We start from the raw sequence: 23,522 nt of genomic DNA on the forward strand, positions 1-23,522 counted from the left end.
CCTCAGGGAAACTATCATTGCCCACACCCACATGAGATCAAGTCCATCTTTTAAAATACACAGCAGCCACTACTTTACCTCTGTAACACCTTTCACAGTTTGCAATTGCATACTATTTGTGTAGTTACATGTTTAATGTGTATTTACAACAAAGTGAGAAGTATTCTGTTTAGTTTTTGTCCCTGGTTCCTCACAGTTTCTAAGACCCTAGAAATTTCATAAGTGATATTTTGATTTATTGATATTCACAATCAAGCCTCTTTCTAACATATCTGAACTTATGCTCAGTTGACTGGGATAATAACACTTAGGTGAGCTCCATTCTGAAGGAAATGGGCCTCAGAGAAACCAAACAAGTGATTGAAGGATTAGAGCTTTCATGCCTACCTCCAGACTTTTGGGGAGTGAAAGGGAGACTGCTACCGAGTAGACACTGGTCTCCTGGCATAGGAGGAGAGCCACTGCCAAAGTTCTGCAGCTTACATCGAGCACAAGCTGCAGTGCCACCACTCATCCCACTCCAGCCCCAGGCACCTGCTGATTGGCATTAAATCCTAGAAACTGTTAAACACAACTGTAGAACAGGACATAGATTTGTACTGAACATCTGCATAAGTTTTACAGACCAAACCGTATTGGAGGACCCATGCTAAAGTTTTCTATCTACAAACTAAAACTAACATTATCTCATCTACTAAGAAAGCAGGGGAGACAAACAGCCCAATCTCCAAAGAACCAGTCTTGGGCACGTGACAGAAACCCTTTGCTTTATCCTACACATACAAAGCAGATTTAAAGAACCAATCTACTTTGTTCTTTATTTCTGCTTGCTTCAGCCCTTTTTTGTCCATAAAGCTAATCTCCTCTGCTCAGTTCACTGGAACACTCATTCTAGTACAGAATGAGATGTTGCCTGATTCAGGAATCACATATAAAAGCCAATTAAATCTATAACTTAGTTTACTCTAAATTTTTTCTTTTGACAGAATTATTGATGTTTAACTGTACAAAATCAACACTTAATGTTTGCAATTACCACCATTTAAAAGGAAATGCACAGAAAGGGAAAAGACTCGATGCATTTGCTGCAAATTGTTTTGCTACAACATCAGTAAGAACTAGTCAACAAAGCAAGAAGCCAATGTGCTTATTCAGCACATAAAGAACTAGAGACAACTATAGACAAAAGAAAATCAAACCAATGGGGTTTTATTCTAGAACCACTAATTCACAATCCTGATGAACCAGCTAAATCCTGGAAAACTGCTGTTATTTTTTTTATATAGTCATGATTTATCCTACTAAAAGTCCATTTGTCTTTTTTTCCCTTTCTGATCCAATGCACAGATCCAAATATAATTATGTAAGTTATCAAATCTACCAACAAAAAGTAGAATTGGAGAAACCACCAAAAGACTAGAGGTTAAAAAAAAAAACAAATAGTACTATCAATATTTTCCTGAAACCAAAATAAACAAAAAAGGGGGGTGGGGCTAAAAGACTTGAGCAGAGGATTCCTACAAGTGAGTCTTTAAATGGTTCTTCCAGGTGAATTTGCCCAATTCTGAAGCTTTCTCACACTCTCTAGGTGAACAAAGCATTGACAGCTGTTAACATTTATTGAGCGCTTTCTACATGGCAGGGACTACTACTGGATCATGAAGACAACTCTATTAAAAAAACAGGTCCCCAGAATACCCCTATTGCCAGTACAGGAAACAGAAACACAGTGGGGTTAAACAGTCTGCCACAGTCACATGTCAACAACTAACAGGTGGAGTAAGAATTCAAAGACAGCAGCCTGACACCTGACCTCTCAAGCACTAAGTCACACTGCTTCTTACCATCATAGTGGTAGTAGTGGTAGTTTCACAGGTTCTACATCATTCTAAATTTTTTAATTAAAAACCTCAAATGTCAATTCAGCTCATTCTAAAAGGTCTATTGCTACAAGTTAATATAATTTACCACATCAGGTGACTCACAACTTACTGTAACTCCAAATCCAAGAAATGTGATTTTAGCCCCTGAAAGCACTAACACTCATGAGCACAAACCCACATACAGAATTACAAATTATAGAAATAAATATTTAAAAATAAATAAAACCTTAAAAAAAAGAAATGGGTGTAAGTTGCAATGTATGCATACAGTGGCATACTACTCAATAACTTCTAAAAAATGAGTTGGTAAAGGCCAGGTGGTGGTAGTGCAAACATTTAATCCCAGCACTCGGGAGGTAGAGGCAGAGGCAGGTGGATCTCTGTAAGTTTGAGGCCCGACTGGTCTACAGAGCCCAGTCACAACCCAGAGCCCAGGACAACCAGAGAAACCCTGTTTAAAAAAAAAAAAAACACAAAAAAGGTAAGAGTTGATAAAAAGAACATTGTAATAGCATTATGCTGAGTGAAGTAAACAGGACATCAAAGATAAACTTTGGGAAGCAGAGCCAGGAACATCACAAAGTTGAGGACAACCTGGGCTAAATAACAAAATCTGTCTCAAAAAAGTAAAAAGACAACATAATTAACTTTCCATTTATATGTGTGTGTTGTATATTATATATGTTATGTTATATATTATGTATAATTATATGCCTAATATATATTAATATGTAATATATATATTAAATTCTAGACAATGTAAAAGCCAATGTGATAAAAAGTAGACCACTGCTTACCATTGCCTAGGGAACAGGTAAAGAAAGTTAATAGCAAAGGGTACAGTGAAATTTTTGAGAAATAAAATGGGCAGAGAGTGATAGTTAAATTACTTTAAATACCTGCAAACCTTACCAAATAGATGGTAAATTTTACTATATGTTGTTTGCTTTAAAAGTAACCAAAAATCAGCCGGGCGGTGGTGGCGCACGCCTTTAATCCCAGCACTCGGGAAGCAGAGCCAGGCGATCTCTGTGAGTTCGAGCCAGCCTGGGCTACCAAGTGAGTCCCAGGAAAGCGCAAAGCTACACAGAGAAACCTGTCTCGAAAAACAAAAAAAAAAAAAAAAAAAGTAACCAAAAATCAAAGGAAAAAAAAAAAAAAACAATGACTTAGAGGCCCTTGCCTCTTGTCTGTCTGAGGCTGCTAGTCCCAAAGTTCCCTCCCTGGCCAGCATCTCTGCAGAACGGCAGTCTTACAATTCAAAATGCCTAGTAACATTGCCAAGTCACTGTTTCTTATCTCCATTTCACTATATTCAAAATTAGCCTCACCACCTCTTCCAACTTCTCCACCTCCCAACACTTCCCTACACTCCTTTCCTACACTGTTATAAAAACAGATCCTTTGGGCACACCACTCTTAGGGTAACCCAGGGTCAAAATCAGAGTCTTCTTTAACTTCTTTCCTTTTTATATGGCTTGGCAACCTCTTACACATACTCACTGGTCCAGCCATGCATCACCTTTTGTAACCTGCTCTGAAAGTACAAGTCCTAATATAGTCTATTTCTGCCAGATTAATCTAAAGCTCATTTCTAACAATTAACTATATCACTGCCTAGCTTAAAGACAAAGTGAAAGCTCTCTTTCCTACCAAGCCATTATTAAGTCTGTTCAAAAACAGGCTAGTTCCCATAACTCCAGTTCAATTAACTGTCCCCCTAATCTATTCTTTTATTTATTTAATTTTGTATGTATGAGTGTTTTGACTGCATGGCCTGGTGCATGGAGGCCAGAAGAGAATGTCAGATCCCCTGGAACTGGATTTAGAGGGATTCCGAGTCACCATGTAAGTGCTGGAAAACAAACCCAGATCCTCTGCAAACCAACAAGTGCTCTTAACTACTAAGCCATCTCTCCAGCCCTTTGCCCTAATCTTTAACAAACCAAATGTCCATTTCTGTACCTTTGTTCATACTACTCTTTATGATTAAGGGTCCTCACTTACTTAATCTTTTCCTGTCAAAATTCATACTTCTTCAAAGGCCTATTCCGAAAGGTCTATCTCTAAAGCCTTCTACACTCTAATTACCCCATGTCTACCAATACAGACTGGATCATTTCTTCCTCTCTCATGTTACATTTGTTCACACAGACAAGAGATTTGTCCTATTCTGCCTGTCTTTGCTATTATTTATATGCTTGTTTTTATTACTGTGGCCCTGCCTATTCCACAACCAGACACAATTTTCAAGACTGGTACTCTGTCCTATTCTTTTGTCCTTTCATCCACCGGCACCCACTTCCCTCAGGAACTCTGTGGGGGATGAATTAATTCTTGTCTCAAAACGAATCTACAATAAAATAATAAAATTAGCCATATTGAGGCTATAATAGACTGCCTTCATCCTTTTTGTTGTAAGTTGGAATAGTGTATCAGATGTTGTGTGTTGTGTTTTTGTTTCTATGAAGATTCAAATTCCATTAAAACAAGTCCTTCCAAGAGCATCTTCATTATACCAATCTTCCGCCTTTCTTAATTCTTATTACATTAGACCAAAGAAGGGCACAGGTAAAGTGGGAGGATGAGATGAAAAAGCAATTAGGGTCATTATTTCTCTGACATCCTTCAACCTCACAGAATTTTTTCCTCTAAGGCCACAGTCTTAACCAATATACTGGCTTCCACTTCTCCAGCTCCCATCAGGCCCAAGGTCTTCCTGCTTCCTCAAGTTTACAGGTACTGACAGCTTCTCAATAGCGAGCGCTGTTTTAGAAATATCACAATTCTGTTGCTTTCCTTAAGGCCACCAAAACATCTACAACTTATTTCCTGCCAGGACTGCAACTGATCAAGCTCCATGGGAAAACCTCTCATTTTATTTAGGGATCACAAAAACTGCCTTCCCCAGCCTACCAAATCTACTTCTGCCATCCCATGTACTTCTGCCACCTCCGCTCTGGTCAGACAGTCATTCCTTCCAATCCCTATTATCACTCAATTGAGATGTGTTCACTGTCACCTCTGCACAATTGCTCATCTGCTTGCCTCTTGAAATATACAACCCTTTTGACCTAAAAACTCCTATACTTCCTTCAGGTCTAATCATTCAGACCCTATCTGCCCCTCCCTCAAGTAAATCTTTTCTCATCTTGCAATTCCCATCTTTTACATGGAACCATTTTGAAACTACGAAAATAAATATTGGGTGTTGCTTTGTATGTTCCCTACTTGTTAACCATAGAGCTAGTAAAGAGAAGTAACAAGAGCTATTTTAAGTTCCTTTTGCATTCTTTTACATGACATGGGAAATGCAGTAACCAAGTGGCCCTCCTGGTGAAATAGGCAGCGCAGCCAGTTACTCTCATAATCTGAAATACTGTATCTTTTTATTATTAATTTATTTTAATAATAAATCATGTATTTATTTTAAAACTATCCTGTTATACATATAACCTTATCATTTATTAAAGACAAAAGCAAATTTACACAGTAACAAGATAGATGTTATTTTAAAATAATGAATTTAAATCTTGAATATTTGATGCAGCAGGACATAGAGCATGTTCAATGTTTCTCAGATTTGATTAATGTGGGGATTTTTTTTTATCATTTTTTAAAATCTGTGTATATCTTATGCGTCTGTGTGGGTACCCAAGTGTATGCATATGCAATGTGTGAACCTGATGCCCATGGAGGTCAGAAGAGGGCATCAACTCTCCTTGAACTGTTGTTACAGATGGCTGTGATCTGACATATGGGTGCTGGGACATGAACCTAGGTCCACTCCAAGAGCAGCAGTAAGTGCTATTAACTATTTAGCATTACTTTTAATTTAACCATGGCAAAGAAGAAAGCAGAAGTAGAATACTCTAAATTAAATATGGATTCAAACTAGAGATATGAAATCAAGTTAACTCATTGACAAAAAGTCAAAGCAAAAATATGGAATTACAATGTTCTAGTACTAAGTTTATGACATAGAGCTACTTTTCTTTTTAAGATTTATTTATGTATGAATGATCTGTCTGCATGTACAACTTTATGCCAGACAAGGGCATCAGATCCCACTATAGATGGTTGTGAGCCACCATGTGGTTGCTGACAATTGAACTCAGGGCCTCTGGAAAAACAGCCAGTGCTCTTAACTACTGAGCCATCTCTCCAGCCCATACATTGAGCTTTTTTTTTTTTTTTGGTTTTTCGAGACAGGGTTTCTCTGTGTAGCTTTGCACCTTTCCTGGAGCTCACTTGGTAGCCCAGGCTGGCCTCGAACTCACAGAGATCCGCCTGGCTCTGCCTCCCAAGTGCTGGGATTAAAGGCGTGCGCCACCAACGCCCGGCTAACATTGAGCTATTTTTAAACCTTCTGTTTCAGGACGGAAGATGGCTCAGTGGGTTAAGGCACTTACCACCAACCCTGATGACCTGAGTTCAATCCCCAAGACCCATGATATAATAGAAGGAGAAAGCTGACTACTACAAGTTGTCCTCTGACTTCCATATACATGTCATGGTACAAGTGCTTCTTCCCCCAAACATATATACATGGGATAAATGTAATTTAAATTTTTCAAATAAATAATAAAATATTACTATTTTTAGTAAATGTTTTCAATATAATGATTCCAAACAATGGTTGCAGTTTTCTAGACTATCAACATAAATTTTGGGGTTTTTGGTGGATTTTGTTTTGTTTTGTTTTACTTGGTTTTGTTTTGCCTTGTGAAAGGCATCATTTTGTTCATTTTTTAGTTGAATGAACAGATTCTAGGAGCCAGCCCCAATTGCTGGGCTACAAAATAATAACTGTCAATATACTTCTAATGAAAAAAATCTTTGAAAACAAAAGAGTAAATTACACTTGTCAAGTTAAAACAATCTGTTACTCTAACAGGTGCAATTAATGTAATAGAATACAAACTGTCAACACCTGCAGTTCACCTTAATTTGCAGTTGAGCTTTGGCTAGCACCCACAGGCTAGACTACAACAAAAGTAGATTTTCTAGAACTGTGGGTCTGAACTCAATGGGTTCACACAACTGAATATGCAGGTTTCTGGATGAACAACTACCAACATTTAATTCAAAATCAAATAAATAATGAATCCAAGGTATCTCTGGCAGTACTCACCCATACTGCATATCACATGACCTCACTACAGCCTGGTTCTGAACACACACTGTGTGAGCTTTACAATATGGACAACCATGCCACAGTGTCAACCAACACTGCCTGAAATTCCAGACTAAGTTACAACTGCAATGTTATTTACTGAACATACAAAGTTTTCTGCTCTTTGAAAATATAATGGTTTTGCTGGGCGGTGGTGGCACACACCTTTAATCCCAGCACTTGGGAGGCAGAGGCAGGTGGATATCTGTGAGTTCGAGGCCAGCCTAGGCTACAGAGTGAGTTCCAGGACAGGCTCCAAAGCTACACAGAGAAACCCTGTCTCGAAAAACCAAAAAAAAGGAAAGGGAAGAAAGAAAATATAATGGTTTAATTACAGAAAACAAAGGATTTTAAAAGTTCCCTAAATATCATTTCTCAGCATATAGGTATAAAATTAGTGTATCTTGGGATTATACTGTATTAGAATAGTTCATTTTTAAAATTGCTGTTTTAAGTTGCTGACTTGAGTTTCACAAATAAATGATGAATTAATTTTGGCTTAAGATTAGGACAGTATTTCCCACAAAATCTGAAATAGCTTTAAAGATATTTCTGCCATTTTTGAACATGTTGATGTAAAGATAAATGTTGAAGATAATTCATACCTTCAATAGTAATTATTCAACCAAGTTTTGTATCTACCTCACAGTACACAAATTTGCTTTCATCTTTAATAGTGAGACTTATGTACAACAAAGAATTGATTTATAACTCATTTATGATGTATGTTTTTTTTTTTTTTTTTTTTTTTGGGTTTTTCGAACAGGTTTCTCTGTGTAGCTTTGCGCTTTCTGGAACTCACTTGGTAGCCCAGGCTGCCTCGAACTCACAGAGATCCGCCTTGCTCTGCCTCCCGAGTGCTGGGATTAAAGGCGTGCGCCACCACGCCCGGCTTATGATGTATGTTTTTATATAGCTATATATCTAGGGTCATGTAAAAACTCCTCAGGAGGGCTAGATGACTCAACAGGAAAAGGCCTGACTACCTGTTCAATCTCCAGAGTCCACAAGCGGAAGGAGAGAACAACTCCACAAGCCGTCCTACAACCTCCACACAGAGTACCATGGCACGCATGCACCCACATGACATAAAAAGAAATAAATGCATAAAAACTAAATTAATTTAAAAAGAAAAAAAAAATCCCAGAGAAGTTGCAAGTCACAAAGCTCAAGAAGCCCTGTCCTGGAAAAGTAAAGAAGTTAATGGTCCTTATCACATTTGTTTGTTAACAAAAACAAACAAAATATAAAACCTGGTTACTGTGATAATATTAAGAGTTTGCTATAAGGCTAGGGATGGTGGAGAACACCATTAATCCCAGCACTCAGAAGGCAAAGGCAGGTGAATCTCTGGGAGTTCAAGATCAGCCTTGTCTACATAGTGAGTTCCAGGCCAGTCAGAGCTACATTGTGAGACCCTGTCTCAAAAAACAGAATTTGCTATAAGGCTGGGAAGGTAGGCCAAAGGTACAGTATTTGTAAGGCCTTTGGTTCAATCTTCAGCAGCACAAAGTAAAAATTAGCTATAAATGTTTTTGGCATGATGATATACTATAGCTATAACAATGGATGTAAGAGAGACTTTTTCTTTTTGTTTTTTTTTTTGTTTTTGTTTTTGTTTTTGTTTTTCGAGACAGGGTTTCTCTGTGTAGCTTTGTGCCTTTCCTGGGACTCACTTGGTAGCCCAGGCTGGCCTCGAACTCACAGAGATCCGCCTGGCTCTACCTCCCGAGTGCTGGGATTAAAGGCGTGCGCCACCACCGCCCGGCATAAGAGAGACTTTTTAGGAACCAATATTAAAAAAAAATCTCAAATGTACAAATTACATGTGTATATATGTATGTATATATCCGTGTGTGTGTGTGTGTGTGTGTGTGTGTGTGTGTGTGTGTGTAATTTGAATTAAACAATCTAATCCAGGAATTGGGATCAAGGAATTAAGTGGATAGAAATACAGCTGAAACAAGACATCTTTGGGTTCCTTTGGACTGCTACAGCTTTTATTTATTATTTTGATGAAGAGGTACATAACAGGCATGTCAAAGTCAGAGGACAACTTCCAAGAGTCTGTTCTCTTGTTCTATCATGTGGATTGTCAATATTGAACTTGGGTCCTCAAGTTTGGTAGCAAGTGTCTTTACCCAACAAGCCATCTCACTAGATTTAAAAAAAAAAAAAAAAAAAAAAAAAAAATACAGGCTTTCATGTACCTCAAACTGGCCTCAAAGATGCTTATATGGCTAAGGACAACATATAACTCCTGATCCTCCTGATTCTGTCTCCTGAATGCTAGTTATCACATCTGACCTGAGTTGATAATTCTTGAAGCTCAAAGCTTGGTGCATGAAGAGTTCCTATTCTATTCTCTAAACTGTTAAGTCAACATATGTTTAAAATATTCTGTTTTTAAAGATTTGTTTGTTTTCATTTTATATACACTTGTGAGTGGCTTCATGTACGTGTATGCCCTATGTATGCATGTCTATGGCCTGTAAAGGCCAGAAGAGAGCATCAGATCCCCCTGGAATTGGAGTTACAGGTGGTTGTTAAGTCATTACATGGGTGCTGGGAACCAAACCAGGTGCTCTGGAAAAGCAGCAAATGCTCTTTAGCTGCTGACACATCTCTCCAGCCCCCAAATATTAATATTAATATTATTAATTTTTTTGTTTCTCAGGACAGGTTTCTCTGTTTAAATCCAGGAGGTTTCTTTGCTGTCCTGGAAGTCACTCTGTAGACTACACTGGCCTGGAACTCAGAAATCTACCTGCTTTTGCCTCCCGAGTGCTAGAATTAAAGGCATGCATCACCACTACCCAGCAGCTACTGCTGCTGCTACTGCTACTGCTTTTTTTTTTTTAAGATAGAATGCTGCCTGGGAATTTAATTATCTGCCTAGGATTGAATGAATACAATCTCTACATATTTCCAAAAGAGATAAATTCATAGTCAGACACAGGTGACCACCTGATATTATAGTTAAAATATTATTTTTTTTAAAAAATCATTTGAGGAGGGAGGTGGAGGTAGAACACTTGCCTAACAAGTCCAAAGTCCTTGGTTTTATCTAAAGCTTAAAAAAAAAATCATTTGACAAGAATCTCACTAGCAGTCCACTTGCTAAACTTGCCCTTCCTATTACTTACAAGTCCTTTAACAGCATGCTGATCAAAAGCTTTCTGTGGAAAGGGCTTTAAATGGTTTTTTTTAATTACGTAATACAACATTCACAGAGAACACAGTGTAGATTTGCAAACAATATTGCAGTCACTGCTACCTTCTAGTACTATGGGCCATTAGTACTTCTGGAATTTATCATCAGCAGTTTTACTACGTAAGCACTCTAGTGCACTGAGCTCCTAAGCAGGACTACTTTTATCTTGTGTACAAAAAAACAAGTCCTGCCTGCTCACTCTGAAATAAGGAACGAACCCAAAAGATAACAGGCAAGAGAGAGATGGTGATTATAAAGTAGTAAAAGAAAGCATTATAAAAAAAAATAGCTTTGAAAGAACAGAAAGGCATCTTAAGTAACAGTTTAAGAATGCAAAATACTCAGCAATTAAAATTTTAGAAGACAAAGTCACATCCTGTTGGTAACCAACTACTTTAAAGCTAAGTGATTCTGTGAAATTCACATCTCACTTTATTCTTCTATTTTGCATACCTTCTTACTATCTCAGAATAATTTTAATGTGGCCAAAACAATTAAAGCTGTTTTCAAAATGAATAAAGGAAAACAGCACACCAACATTTATGCCACCTCACTACTACCTTACATCTGCCCACTAAGAAGCTACTAAACTGTCTTTTCCAAACTTCCAGATACAGAAAGCTCACAGTCACTATACTAACCCACAAAATAATCAAACCCACTTTAGTATTACCACAGCCTACTAGAAACTGTAGTTAAAACACTGTGGGCCAGGCACGATGGTGCAGAAGCAAGCGGCTCTCTGAAAGGTAAGGTTGTAAAATGAGTTCCAGGTCAGTCCAGCTACACAATGAGAGCCTGTCTCAAAATAATAATAATTTTTAAAAATAAAACATTGGTTTTAAAAATATTACAACAGTTTAGCTGTCATTATTCAGTTTTATGTCTAAATTATAACTTGTATCTTAAAAACACCTAGGCTTGGAGATGGAGATGTAGCTCAGTGGTAGAGCACTTGCCTACAAGAAAAAAAACCCACCGGGCGGTGGTGGCGCACGCCTTTAATCCCAGCACTTGGGAGGCAGAGGCAGGCGGATTTCTGTGAGTTCGAAGCCATCCTGGTCTACAGAGCAAGATCCAGGACAGGCACCAAAACTACACAAGAGAAACCCTGTCTCGAAAAACCAAAAAAAAAAAAAAAAAAAAAAAAAAAAAAAAAAAAACCCTGAGTTCATCCTCAACACTGGGGAAAACAAACAAAACCTAGACTTTACAATAACCTTTTTTTTTTTTTTTTTTTTTTTGGTTTATCAAGATAGGATTTCTCTGTGTAGTTTTGGTGGCTGTCCTGGATCTTAGCTCTGTAGACCAGACTGGCCCCGAACTCTCAGAGATCTGCCTGGCTCTGCCTCCCAAGTGCTGGGATTAAAGACGTGTGCCACCACCGCCTGGCTAGTTTATAGATTTAAAGGAGTTTTAAATAACACGCAGAAAAATGTTTAAAAAGTGTATGTTAGTTAAGTGACTACAAAAAGTAACAAATACATAATAACTAGCTAGATTTAATCATTCTACAATAAATTTACACTTCAAATGTACGCAATTTTGTCAATCTAAAAATAGTAAATGAAATTGCTTAGACTATTGCTTACATAAGTGCTCAAAAACCAGCATTATAGTTTACATATACAGCTGTCTACTCTCTTCCAAATTATTGTTAAGTTGTGCACATCTCTCCCTCATTCTCCCTTACTCATTCTTTCCAAAAGAATGACAAACTGTAAGAAAGCAGAACTATGATTACCATTCAAACTCACTTCTGGCCTTCAATCAACACTTTTAAGTCAAGAATTTAGAACATGGTCATCCTCAGCTGCAAAGAAGAGACCAACTTTAACTACATAGGACACTGTCTCAAAAGAAAAAATAAATTAGTAATTGTTGAGGAGGATATAGAGAATAGGGAACACCCAATGGCTAAAATGTAATTTGGAGTGTTCATTATGGAAAACAGTATGGAATTCCTCAAAAAAAAATTTTTTTTTAATTCTCTTCTGGGTATACACTCAAGAGAGGTGAAATCAGCACCTCCCAGAGATATCTAGAGTCTCATGTGCACTGTGGTATTATCACAGAGGTCAAGACATGGAAGCAACCTAAATGTCTGTGGCCCTCATAGGCTCATATACTTGAATGCTTGGTCTCCAGATGGTAGAACTGTTTGAGAAGGGTTAGGAGGTGTGGCCTTGTTAAAGAAGGTGTGTCACTGGGGGTGAGCTTTGAGATTGTAGAAGTCCATGCCATTCTCAGTTAGCACTTTCTGCTTCATGCCTGTGGACCAGAATGTAAGCTCTCATCATGCCTGCTTGCCTACCTACTGCCATGTTCACTACCATGATGATCATGGACTCTCACCCTCTGGAACCATGAGTCTCAATAAACTCTTTCTTGTATAAGTTACCTTGGTCATGTCTCTTCACAACAACAGAAAAGTAACTAAGATAATATCAACAGATGATTGGATAAAAAAAAAAAATAATGAGATACATACAATGGCTTGTTTTATTCTGTTGTAAGAAAGGAGATTCTTATAATCCTGGTAATAAAGGAACTGAGGCAGGAGGATCACAAGTTTAAAGCTAGCCTCCTACTTTACACAGGAGACTGTCTCAAAATGATGAACCAAGGAGATGGCTCAGTGAGTACAAGTGCATACAGAACATACTTGACAAGTATGAGCTCCAATACTTGTAACCATGTTTAAAAAAAAAAAAACAATGCCATGGTACACATTTCTAACCACAGCACTCCTATGAGAGATGGAGACCAGAGAATCACCAGAAGTTCCCAGGCCAGCTAGCCTGAAGTATATAGTGCAACTGTAGAAAGAGAGACCATGCCTCAAAACAAAGCAAATGGAAAAAAGCAACTCCTAAAGTTGTCCTCTGACCTACACACAACAAACACACACACACACACACACACACACACACCATACACACACACACACCATACACATATACATGTGTGAGATGGGTATTTTAAATTGTTTACCTAAAATCATCATTTCACTAAAACGCATATAGTATACTTCAAATTCATACAATAAATAAGCCTAAAATGAAGAGGGGAAAAAAATGAAAACTGGGGATGGAGTTCCATGGTATTGTGTCTACCTAGCACAAACAAGACCTGGGATTCAACCCACAGCAAAGAGAGAGAGACAGAGACAGACAGACAAAAGATTGGTGAACACCACTAATCATGAGAAATCAAGTATTATCTGAGGTTTGTATCAGCATCAAAGACATTTTAAGACTCCACCAGACTACTACTGGTTCTAGTCACAAACAAACACCTAGCATCTGTTTTCTTATGAACCATCAATTAATCATAAAACCACTAAAATATAGGCTCCTTCAGGTGCAAAAATGCACTGGCTTGTTTGTCAGTGCTTGGGGATCACATCCATCACCTAGCATATGCTAGGTAAGAGCTACATCCTCAACCCTGATTTTTAATTAATGTGTTCCTAGCACCTGGAGCAGTGTTCTTTCTGGCAAAGAACCTAAAGTTCCAGCCTTACTTGCTACCCTGTGATGGAGATTTTAGTTGTCCTAGTTCCATGGCATCAGTAAAATCTGACAGGACCATCCGAATCTAGAATTTTAAACTCTCAGTTTCATTTTAATATTGGTCTTCTTGGGAGACTGGGAGTGGTTCACACTAATCTTGCAGAGGACAACAGTTGAGTTTCCAGAACCCATAACAAGAGGCTCACATCTACCTCTAATCCCATCTCTAGGAGAATTTGGTGTCTCTAGCTATCTCAGGCATTTACACTCATGTGCACATACCCATACACTCACATACACATATTTTTAAGTATTTTATTAACAAAATAAATCTTAAAAAAAAAAAAAAAAAGGAGGACTGGTCTTCTTGCTTACAGGAACAGATTACAAATACTACCATTACTGGTAAAAATAAGTCTTGACACCATAGATGTCAATATGTACTGCATGTGTTGTTCAAAATATCGTAACTATCATGAAATGTGAACCAATAACTATTATTTTAACAAATCCCAGAAGAAGAAAGCTCTTTCTTCCAAATTCAGATATCTTTTGTGAACCACTACAAGAATTTTAGCATATAAGCATTATGAATCAACCCTATACCTCCATTAAATGAGAAAGGGCTCAAATAAGAAATCATGACTAGGCTAGAAATTATATTCTAATCAATTTCACCTACATGTAACAATTTGTACATATCAGAACAATAGTGAGGGATAATATATTTTTCAATCTGTAACAATCCATTAATCTACAAGCCTTCCTACAATAATTATAAAGCATTTTAAAGGACTTATCTTTGGAAAAAATTAAAAAGCAAGATAATACATTCTGTTGGTGAGTCTATAGGGAAAAAACTGCCTTCATATATTTCTGATGGTACATATATAAAGAAAAATGAAAATACTTAGCAAAACTACATAGGCATTTAACTTTTGACCCATCAATCCTACTTATAGGAATCTACTAGGAAGATACACCATATATCTCTACTAACACAAAATGATTATGTACAAGGTCATTTATAGAAACACTGTAACTGCAAAATACAGAAAACAAGCAAATGTCATACATAGATGTAACTGCATCTACACAACTGTTTTAAAAAAAAAGAAGATACTCTGGAGGAAAGGGTAGGCAGATCTCTGTGGCTCAAGGCCAGCCTAGTCTGTTCTACACAGTAAGTTCCAGGCCAGCCTACAAATTAAGACCCTATCTTAAAAAAAAAAAAAAAAATTGAAAAAAAGAATTGAAAAAAAAGTCAAGAGTATGAAAATAATATATCTTCAAAAGAATGAACCAATCTGCAACATTTCCAGGATAGAAGAGTTAGAGATATAACTCAGTGAAAGAGTGCTCATCTAGTGAACACGGGTCCCTGACCTCATTCTATACACACACACACACACACACACACACACACACACACACACACACAATGTACATGAATGGTCATAACAACATTATTCCCAGTAGCCAAAAGATTAACAAAAAAAAAAAAAAACAATGTCCATCAACTGATACATAGACGAATAAAATGTTACATAGATATCATTTAGCCAGGAAAAAAAAAAACCTGAAGTACTCATACATGCTACAGCATAAATGAACTTTGAACAAATTATACTGACTTAAAGAAACCAGGAACAAAAGACCACATATTATACAATTTCACCTACACAAAATACCCAGAATAGAATCAGCAAATCCACATAGAAAGTAGAACAGAATACAGACCTTGGAAGTGACTGCTAATGATCACAAGGTTTCTTTGGGGGATAAAATGTTCTAGAATTAGACAGTGGTGATAAGTGGCACAACCTTGTGAATGTGCTTTTTTGTAACTACATGACTGCAAAGTCCTATAACCCAATAATTAGAAGATCTATGAGGACCTCAAGTCGGAGGCAAGGGAAACCTGTCTGAAGAAGGAAAGAAGGAAGGAAGCAAGCAAGCAAGCAAGCATGCATGCATGCATGCAAACCTGGCTTATACACTTTACAAGAGTACGGCATATGCCTGTTCCTGGTTACTCAGGAGATGGACGCAGTTGAATCACCTGAGGCCAGGAATCTGAAGCCAGCCTGGGCAACATATTGTCTCAAAAAATAATTTATTAATTAATTAAATTAAACGATGTATTTTATGATATGTGGTTTATATGTCAATTAAAAATTATATGAAAAAATGAATAAAAGAAAATGTAGGAGCCAGTAAGATGGCTCACTAGGTAAAGGTGCTTGCCACTAAGCCTGATACCTAAGTTTGATCCCCGAGACCCACATCATGGAAACAAAGAACCAATTCCAAGTTGTCCTCTGACCTCCATATGTATACTATGGGATGTAAACACACATATTTAATCCTTTAAAATGCACATAATCTGCTCATTTGGCTAAAATAATTGAGGAAGAGATAAGTCAGAAACTAAATTTCAACTCTGGATATCTTAATGGACATGGAAAAGGAGAAACAAAGATAGGGACATAAGAATGAGACGATAAGAAGGAGGATAGAGTGATACTTTTGAGTAATCGTTTTAAGTAGTAAAGTTTAACAGCAGCAGCATTTAGTAACTACTGTTTCACAAACCAAAACTAACAATAACACCCATGTATGATGACACATGCCTGTAACCCTAGCACTCAGAAGGTTGAGGCAGGAGAATACCAAGTTTAAGCCCAGGGTTAGATACTTGAGAGTTCTTCTCTGAAATCACCATCATCCTTAACAATAATTAGTTAACAACCAGTACTAAGAGCAATCAAAATAGAAAACAAAGGAGTCACAAAGGAACTAAACTGCACTGCACAAAAGTAACACGGCCACACTAAAGAAAGCAGGGAATCAACAGATAACCTAAATAACTAAGGCTAAAGATAAAAACTGCACACAGATAATCAATTTAGTGAATGCTTTTCATAAGTTAGCAAACTACCTACCTGATGGATACTCCAAAAGTTAGCAAATGTATGTTACTATACTGAGATCCAGGCTTCTGTCACAGAAAGAAGATACAAATAAGAAATGAAGAAAGGTCAGAACAACCTCGTAGTTTTGGAAGAAAGGGTATCAATATAAATGCATGTTTTTTAATGCATAGAAAAATAAATATAGTTGTCCTTCGGTATTTTCAAGGGATAGGTTCCAAAGTCACCACTCCTTCCCTGGCAGATAACAAAATCTATTATTCTCTGGTCCCTTACAGTCAGTTTCTTAAACTGTGAGTAGTAATTCCATAATGTAACTAAACTCAGGGGTGGCCAAAAATTTAGCTACAATAAAAGGTTTCTGGACATAAGAATAAATCCAATGCGTCTCCAGCAGCACTCACCCATGCTGTTACTCCACTGAAGCCTTGGTTCTGAACATAAAATGTGTAAGCTCTGCATTGTGCTTGCCATGGCACCATGCAATGACAAGGAGAAATGCCAAAAATGCCATGGCTCAGATTGAGACTACTGTAAATTATGGATTGCAGTATTTTTACTATGGAAATAAAGTGCTCCACTTTTGAAATACAATAGCTAAAATACAGAAATCAAGAATTCTAATATTTTTATCCTCATTCCTCAGCACATAAGCATCAAATTAATATCTCTCTGGATTGTTTTGTGTTAGGACATTTGATTTTTAAAGTTGCTGGCTTGACTTTCACATAAAAATCATTAAATAAATTTTGATTTGGAAACAGGACAGACTTTCCCACATTTCTGAAATGGCTCTAAATATACTTCTGCAATTTTGTACTATGAATTGAGAAGCAGCAATCTCAATGCTGTTGATTATAAAAGCAAAATATTGATCAACTCTAAAAAATGTTGGAAGATGGTCTATGTCCTATAGTATCAAATATTCAGTCAAGATTTAATTTCTTATATAAAAATAAATAAGCCGGGCAGTGGTGACGCACACCTTTAATCCCAGCACTTGGGAGGCAGAGCCAGGTGGATCTCTGTGAGTTCGAGGCCAGCCTGGTCTACAGAGTGAGATTCAGGACAGGCACCAAAACTACACAGAGGAACCCTGCCTCAAAAAAACCAAAGTAAATAAATAAGCACACCTGTTTCTCAGTATTCAAATTTGAGTACTTAGTAAATAGTAAATCCATATGCATACAAAATAGCTGTTTTAAAATAAGTTTTTTTATTTTAAATAAGTTTTTTAAAATAAGATTATCAGTGAAGCTTTCATTTGTATACTTACTTTATATAACTACATATTCAGGGTCACATAAAAACTTGACAAAAGGGTATCATGAGTAAAAAAGGGCTTAAGAAACCCGGCATCATGTTTGTCTACAACCTACCCATAACTTAACACACTATGTCTATACTTAACATAATGCAAACAGTTATTTTACTTAGGGTAGGTGAGATGGCTCAGTAGCTAATAGTCCTTGTCACCAAGGCTTGCAACCTGCATTTAGTCCCCTAGAACCACATAGTGGAAGAGAACCGACTCTCACAAGTTGCCCTTTAATCACTATACACACAAACACAAATACATACATACACACAAATATATAAATGTAATTTTTTTCCAAATATTTTCAATCATATCGATTGAATCCATGGATGTGCAACCCTTATGTAAGGAGGGCCAGTTTTTTACATATACTTCTTAATTTATTCAAAGGCCTAGGAATAAGTACCCAGAGCTCAACTTTAAGTACTATTCTTCAATAAAAGGTATCAGAACTCCCAGGAGAAGTGGTTGATCCCAGGACTGGGGTAGGAAAACAGGCTGAATATTACTAGCCTGTGGAAGCAGATTGGAAAAAAATTATATTAGTAATTTTTCAGCTTAGCATACAAAGTAATAAGGATCATTATGACACCTTCATATACATGACATACTTGGTTTTTATTTGTTCCTCTCTCCTACAGGGTTTTCCTGAAACAAGAAAAAGTGGAACTAAAAAAGCTCCTAGTGGCCAAAGCGGGAACAATGTATTGTATGCAGAATAATACTATCATAGTGGAATCAGTGGAATCAAATGAATACCCACACCACCATACTAATACAAATAACTGAATTAACAAATTAGGGAGAAAGGACATTACTCCTTTACAGAATTCATAAATGTAAGAATGAGGGAAATACAAGTACCTCCTCAATATATGCTACAAACAAGAAGAGAAAGTTTGAGGGAAACCACCTATCTGCAGTACCGAAGTATCTCCTACAAGATATATATTAATACATCAAAGAGAATACAAAGGGACAAACAGTAACCTCACCTAGAATAACCCAGCAGAAGCCAACAGAACAAAGTGATCAAGGTTAAAATATCATTAGTAACCAAATACATCAACACTATGAGTCTCCTAGAAAAAGGCACTGACACAGTATCACTGTTATATTAAAACATGTGTGACTTCAATCTAATCACAAGAAAACTATCATTGTTATATTAAAACATGTGTGACTTCAATCTAATCACAAGAAAACTATCAAATAAGCCAAATATGAGAGAATTTCTACAAAATCAATGACCAATACTCAAAAAAGTCATGAGAAACTTAGCAGTTGGCCAGGAGTGATACCTCCCGGCACCTGGACCCAGAGGCAGTAAGATCTACATAGTAAGATCCTGCCTCAAAACAAACAAAAGAAGCCCGGCACTGTATTACATGCCAGTACTCTCCATATCCTCAGTACTTGGAAGGTGGGAGCAGGAGGACCACGAGCTCATGGGCAGACTCAGCCAGAGTTAGAGGCAGCCTAAGCTGCATAAGCTCCTGTCTCAAAAAAAAAAAAATAAATAAATAAAAGTAAAACCTAACCATCATCTGTTGCAACCATCACATTTACTTGCTAATAGATCTCCTCTGGAATTTAATATTCCCATTAATTTACAAGGCCAGCAGGAAAAATAAAATAATAATCAAAAGAGCAGCTATTAAGTACCTATTTCCTGCTCCTTTTAGTTTAAAATATAAATATTAGCTGAAATGACTTTGCTAACTTTACAATCTCCATTTTAAATGACTTAGCCAACATTTTCTGTTCAAGACCTTGATAAAATCTAGAAAGTATCCATAACAAACTGTTTTGTGGGTGCATTAAGGCAAAGTTTTGTATATAACTAAAAAAAATTCTGTTCAGTTGTTTATTCTTTTATGGTTGTCTACCTACAAAATTTCAAGGGCTTGTTCATTGTTTTCTGAAATAGTATCTCCCATGTAGCCAAGACTGGCCTAGAAATCTTGATCATTCTGCCTCTACCTATAGTAACACAAATTTCTACCTTATCCCAAAGTACATCATCAACATTATTATTTTGATTCTAAAACTTCAAACTGTCAGCCAGGTGGTGGAGGCGAACGCCTTTAATCCCAGCACTCGGGAGACAGAGGCAGGTGGATACAGAGCTGCAGAACAGCCATGACTACAGAGAAACCCTGTCTCAAAAAGCCAAAAAAAAAAAAAAAAAAAAAAATCACTGTCCATTGCACCCAGTCATTTTTCTCAATATACTAAGACTTTTCACTATTTGTTACATGCATCTTCTACTAACCAGTCCAGCCCAATCAACAACACATTCTCTGAAATCCATTTAAATAAAATGGTATTTTCAGACATGTTTACATTAATGAGCAGGTTAAGTGATGCATTTACATTTGCTTTCCCCTCCATATACCACCAGCACGTCTGCACAGAGAAAATACAGGGTCAATGGATCAGTGTCACATGTAAATGGCAAGACTGGAAATTTAAGAAGCCACGTGATAAGAACCTTAGGGGAAGTAAAATTTATAAAAGTTGTCAATTACAGGAGGCCTTAATAGGCCATTCATTTCAACGAAACTCACAATCTACCCTATTTTTGAAAGATGCAAAGTTTTCAACCTCCCTAGATAACTTTCTGCCACAAAATCCTGCCATGTGATTTGGGGACTGTTCTTTGTCCTACCTAATGCTGCTTCTTTCTCAAATAATATGACAAAACATTTTTTTTTTAAAGACATGGTTTCTCTGTGCAGCTTTGGCTGTCCTGGAACTCACTTTGCAGACCAAGCTGGCCTCGAACTTTGAGATCTGCCTGCCTCTGCCTCCTGAATGCTAGGATTAAATGAGGTTTATTTCTAAGATATAAAAATGTGTGTACAGGCACAGAAGACAAACATGTATAACCTCTGTGTGCATTTACAAATAATACAGGCACACAGGAAATGCACTTTTGCTTGTATAAACACACAGGTGTGGAATCATACAATCAAAGGTACATCACCATCAATTTTTAAAAACTTTGAAACTTAGTTTTCTTCTCATTGTAATTATTTTTTTTTGCTGTACATAAACACTAGCCCAATATAGGGAACTCATCACAAACAGAACTATAAAAATATTCAGATATTAAATTCGAAAAGAAAACTGTTAACATTTGACTTTTAAAGCCACTTGAGCAAAAATCATTTTGGAAGAAGGCACAATGAAAGACAGTGATGGCAGGTACTGCCGGTGATAATGAACAAGTAATCGGGTTTAATCAAGTGGGCCAAAGGAATGACTCAAATAAAACAAATCATTCTAGAAACACACAGAAAATGAGGAAGTACCATTCAAGGACGAGCCAAGTACTATTAAAAAACAAAACGTAAAGGGTCTGTTAGAAACATACCAAAATATTAGCCATAAAATGCTATCTCCGGGAGATGGGTTGTTAATTTGTTGAAATCTATCACTCTTGTTACTTGATTACCTATATACACCTTCAGAGTATTACAGACATTTCTGAAACTAACGCAAACGCAGATTCTGTCCCTGCATTCCACAGCTAACATACATATACATACACATATACATACACACACATCTCTCACACGCACACATATATATATACACATATATAGCGTGTCTTTACATAACCTCCTGAGAGAGGTAAGAACCAAGCTTCTGTGCTGTGTCTCCCGGGAACCTGCCACCCATCACCGTTCCCTGGGATAGCCCCCGTCATCACCACTATCCACCTCTCACCCTGGAGACTACACAATTGCCGCCTCGTCTCCGCTCCAGGTACCCAGGGCTTCAGAAACTGTTATTTTATCGGGTGAGAGATTTGGAGAAAGGTTTACCGAAAGGATGAGCAGCCCCCACCCAAAGGCACAGACGACAAGAAAGACACATCGTCTCAACCTCCACCCCTCCGAAGTCGGCCGGCGACCGGGAGCACCGGAGTCGCAACTCCCCAAGATGAAGAGCGCGGAGAGCCGCTCCCCGGTGCCAGTCCCGGCTAAGGGAGCAGCGCTCGTTAGCGGATAAAGGGGAGAAGGTCACAGACGCAACCCCTGAGGAGCCAAGGGACGCGGGCAGCCAGCCCATTCAGGGGCGGGTCCCTCGGCCCTCCCGCGGGGAGCTCGGCTTCTAAGAGGCTTCCAAGGGGCCGGGGCTTCCTCAGGCCTCCGCCTGCCGTCCACCGGGAGCCGGCAGCCGGCAGCCCTACTCGGCGGGCGGCCCGGGAACGGCCCCGAGCGGCCGGGCTGGGCCAGCCGAGCACACACACGGGAGGTCCAGATGGTGAAAGAGGAAGCGTTACCGTACGCGGGTCGGGAGCTGGCGGCGGTGGGGTGCGGCTCCAGCGCCCGGCACCCGGCTGCCCAGCGGCTGCGCTAGCCGCGTCCTTTATATTTTTGCTGCAGCGACGGCGACTTGTCAAAGGGAAAGACGTAAGAAGGCGGCGGCAGCCGCGGCGGGCGAGTCTCGCGGGACTTGCAGGGAACTCTCGCGAGATCCGGGGCGCTGGCCCAGCCTCCTCCGGGCCTCGCGCGGGAGGAGGAAGGCAACCCGAGAGGAGAAGTGTGGAGGGGGCGCAGGTTTAGGGACTAAGGAGAAAGCGGTGACAACTTTGGGGGCCGGGAGACCCCTGTGTGGGTTCTGGGGGACACTCTGCCGCCACATGTCTTACCTTTGAGTCGCCGCGGGGTCACTTCTGCCCGTGGGGAACTGACAATTGGGGACGCTTCACCAAGAGCGCTGATGGATCCAGCGAGCACAAACGGGACAGTCCACCGGAGGATCCGACTGTCCCGAGTCCCAGTGCTGCCGGGCCATTGGGGCTGCCGAGGACCTCGAGGAAAAGCTGGGGCCGGGCCGATCGCCACACCCCTTTATCTCGGCTGCGCACAGGGAGCTCTGTGCTCTTTATCTCCCATCACAGTCAGCCCTTCACCTTCTGGCTGGTGAAGCCCTAGAAAGTGTTCAACTTGACCTACTTCTGCCTTTGTTATTTGAGGATCACGAGAAGATTGGCCTTTGGCTAGTGGGTCATGACCCTGACCTATAACAGTGATGCACTTAGAGGAGGACACTGACTGGCTTGGTCATCTATCCGCAACACCTAGCATACATGTAGGTGCTCCATTAAATTGTTGAATGCCTCTATCCTTAGAACTCACAACCTCACCTTTGTAGCTACCTTCATCAAAAAGTTTTTCTGAGGAGCTGGAGAGAGCGCTCCGAGGTTAAGAGGGTTTACCGCTCTTACAGAGGACTTGAGTTCACTTCTCAGCACCCAAGTCAGGATGTCCACAACTACCTGTAACTTCAACACCTTCTTTTGAACTCTGAGGGAACCTGCACTCATGTGCCCATACCCATACATACACGTAATTTTTAAAAATAAAAACTTTTTTAAAAATTATTTTTGCTGAGCGCCAATTTATATGTAACTAACAGAGGATATAGTGAGGGGTGTGGAGCTGGTATCTGACCGGGAAGCATAGGAC

At 38.7% G+C, this 23,522-nt stretch overlaps 1 protein-coding gene across 14 annotated transcripts in view; it reads right to left on the minus strand.

Moving 5' to 3' along the window:
* Nucleotides 1–22,490, minus strand: part of Herc1 (HECT and RLD domain containing E3 ubiquitin protein ligase family member 1) — a 161,501-nt gene extending 139,011 nt beyond the window's left edge. For 9 of the 14 annotated variants that reach the window (XM_037207390.1, XM_037207392.1, XM_028866236.2 and 6 more), the window contains exons 1-2: nucleotides 22,334–22,482; nucleotides 16,734–16,789 (exon numbers count right to left, since the gene is read on the minus strand). The gene's annotated coding sequence lies outside the window, so the exon portion shown is untranslated. Of the gene's footprint in view, nucleotides 1–16,733; nucleotides 16,790–22,333 lie in introns of all 14 variants that reach the window. The other 5 variants (XM_037207385.1, XM_037207386.1, XM_037207384.1 and 2 more) reach the window with 5 other exon arrangements.
* Between the last annotated feature and the right edge of the window lie 1,032 nt (nucleotides 22,491–23,522).

This window comes from Peromyscus leucopus, chromosome 7 (genome assembly GCF_004664715.2).
Source record: "Peromyscus leucopus breed LL Stock chromosome 7, UCI_PerLeu_2.1, whole genome shotgun sequence".
Lineage (NCBI taxonomy): Eukaryota > Metazoa > Chordata > Mammalia > Rodentia > Cricetidae > Peromyscus > Peromyscus leucopus.